This window comes from Triticum dicoccoides, chromosome 4A, assembly GCF_002162155.2.
Source record: "Triticum dicoccoides isolate Atlit2015 ecotype Zavitan chromosome 4A, WEW_v2.0, whole genome shotgun sequence".
In the NCBI taxonomy this organism is placed as follows: Eukaryota; Viridiplantae; Streptophyta; class Magnoliopsida; order Poales; family Poaceae; genus Triticum; species Triticum dicoccoides.
Window position 1 is genome coordinate 650,545,542 of NC_041386.1, and position 3,388 is coordinate 650,548,929.

Genomic DNA, 3,388 nt, shown 5'->3' on the forward strand with positions numbered 1-3,388 from the left:
TACCACAAAACGGGACTCCACGGGATACTGTTCGTCTCCACCGTCGACCTCCTCCAGCCTCCACGGGCTACCATCGACCTCCTCCAGCCTCCACGGGTTCCTGTTCATCCAGCCTCCACCACGCGCTACTCCACCGGCTACTGTTCAACCACCCCTCCACGGGCACACATCCACCGTATACTGTTCATCCAGCCCTCCACACCACGGTGTCCTGTTCAACCACCCCTCCACGGCCACCCCTCCACCGTCTACTGTTCATCCAGCCCTCCACACCACGGGTTCCTGTTCATCCAGATCGGCTTCAGTTAGCAGCAGTAGCGAAGGAATCGCTCCATCGGGTTCAGTTAACATCCATCGGTCAATCGCTCGGGTTCAGTAATGCGTAGCCTGCAGTGCAATCGCTCAGGTTTAGTTAGAGCCCAACGCCTCGCTCGGGTTCAGTTAGAGCCAACGCCTCGCACACACGCACGTACGTACGAGAGAAACACACATCGCTCCGCCCCCGACCTCCCACCATAACCGGCAACTCCCCGAAATTTTCCTCCCCCTCGCTTCTACCACGGTTTTTTCTGTCATGGACGGCCCAAAGAATGTCATGCAGCTGCATCTCCGGCCCACCCAGGATGAAAAGCCCATTTTCTGTCATGATTTTTTTTCATAGAAGTAGGAGCCCACCACATCTATGATGATACCGGGTTTTGTCACAATTATCGTCATAGAAGTGTCATATGTATGACAGAAAATAATTTCGTTCGGCCCAAAATGTCACGGATGTGTCTTTTTTTGTAGTGATTGAGGCAGCGACTACACAGAGGTTGTCTCACACCTGCTGGTGAGTAGCTTCAACTCACTGTCTTCGTCAAGATAGGACCTTGGGATCATCTCGCTGTCCTCAAGATGGTTTGGCTCACTATCTTCCCTAAAGTTCTGCCTGGCATAAGAGATACGACTCTGAAAGAGAAACAAGGAGACACGTAACAGGTTTCACAATTATATAAGCAAATAAATGGATCTGTTCTGCATAAGGAACATGTTTTTACAACTACAATTTGAAACAGGTAGTTGTTGCAAACATCCAATCAGATGTAAACAGCAAAACAAACAGCAGTGGAGGAAATGATGCCTATACAAATCTATACTAGAACAAAGTTTGAAGGCTTGAGAAGGATGAACTTACATTACATGTTAACACGGGCTGGAAAAAGCCCTTCTCCATGTTGATGGAAGGATAATTCAATAAATTCCCCAAAGAAAATTCTTTATAAGCGTTGCCATTAATCTACATTTTGCAAAGAGTAAATATAGATCAAATAATATTGGAAGAAACAAAGGATAATGAAGCTCAGGTGCAGACTGATGATACATAATCAAATAGCAATTAATTAAGTACAACGTTACAAGGCAAAAGGGAGAGAGGTACTGACAAGAGCAATGCAGAGCCCATTATTGTTTTGAGATCGCATGATCCTTTGAGCAAGGAGATTCATCTGAAATTAGTTTTCATATAAGAGAGAAGGTAAGGCTCAAGCACAAATTTAGGAGTTCAAATTTTGAATTGATATCATAGCCAGTACCTGACGCTGGGCTCCCAGCAGTTCTAATAGGGGTTTGGCCACTGGAGTAGGGGTAAAGTGTGGTACAGTTGGGCCTGTGTTTTCTGTGGCTGCTGATCTATCTGATTTAACAGCTATCAATACCTTTTCCAAATACCTAGTTTGTACTCCTTGAGGATCTGCACTCACCCTCTTCCTTTTGGACATCTATTACGAAAGAACAACATTTGACTGGAAAAACATCGTGTGACGACACATGGAAAAGGTACAGAAAATGGATAGGTATGGCATATACTCATATATGATGCTTAAATTAAGCAGATGGTGTAACAAAGTGGAAGTAATGCAAGAGGTCAGATGCAAAATATGTGCGACCAAAACAACTTTGCAAAGTTAGAGCAAGCACCTTGATGGGTGAATAAGATAGGCCATCCTCCACCATGCCAAGTTTGTTAGCCAGTGGATCGTTCCGCAATATTCCTCTTGTGCGCCCATTCTCATATTCATTTTGATAATGTTCAATATCTGACATGCATGAAAACATAAAAACGAGTGAGATTTTCTTTGTAATGCAGAAGTGATTCTAATCCAATATTGCCTCCCTGTAAACCCCTTTGTGCTATCTCTGTAATTCTTTTAAAAGATGCCATGCATGTTGTAATTTGTTGTGTGCATTATTATAATGTGGCCTACTACTCAAAATATGAGAGCTCCAGAAGTGATGACACTTCGCAGATGACAGCTTCAACATATAGTAAAGAAGAACAAGTCGACCTGACCTGACAGATTCAAAATATACTAAGGGAGAACAACTCGACCTGACCGGTCGACCGCAAGAGAAGAGTATCATCTTAAAGAAGAGCAGAAGAGCAAGCAGATTGAAGATATTACAAGTCTTTCAATACAATGTCGGTTGGCCACCCATGATGAACCAGAGCGCACAGAGAAATACTTTTCTTTCCGGTCTCTCCATATGTGGCTCACATGCATTTCAAAACTAAAGTAGGAACATTTAGCTAACCAATTAAACATCTCTCAGTTTTACTAATATTAGCAATAATATCAGATGTGAATTTGTACAACTAAGCTTGTTTAGCTCGATGGGTGGAGCAGTGCTATTACGACACAAACCACGTAGGTTGATTGTGGTCATCATAAAATGGGGAAAACATAAGCATGATGAGTACAGTGTTGACTGTGGCAGTGGGATGGCAGATCTGAAGCTGCAAACTGTGCAAAGGGTAGTTAGCAACCAATGTTTGCTTTGAAATAACAACTAAGATTTGTTATGGACAAGAAAGTATGGTCAACAAGTGACAAAGAAATGCAATTATGCTGTCTCTCTATATGTCGCGACATGCATTTGGAAACTCAAGTGGGACCTTTAGCTACCCAATTAAATGTGTCGGTTAACTAATACCAGCATCATATCACAATCATATTTCAACAACTAAGCTTTCGAATTCTGAGTGCGTGTTGTTTAGCTTGAAGGGTGGAGTAATGCTAGTACGACAGAAAGCACCTATGCAAATCATAGTATAGTAGCTAAAGGGGAAAACCCTAAGCATTAAGAGAAAAATCAGGAAAGTGGAACTAGCTGGACCAGTGGGTGGCGCACATGCTTTTCGAAACGAATATAGGAACATTAGGTGACCAATTAAACATTCTCTGTTTTAGTGATATGAGCATCATATCAGATTCGTATTTCAACACGTAAGCTTTGGGTTGAGGTCTTGAGGGGCAGTGCTAGCACAACACGAAGCACCTACGATGATGGTAGTGAATATAAAGGGGGGAAACCATAAGCTTTACGAGTATAGTGCCCGTGCCATGGC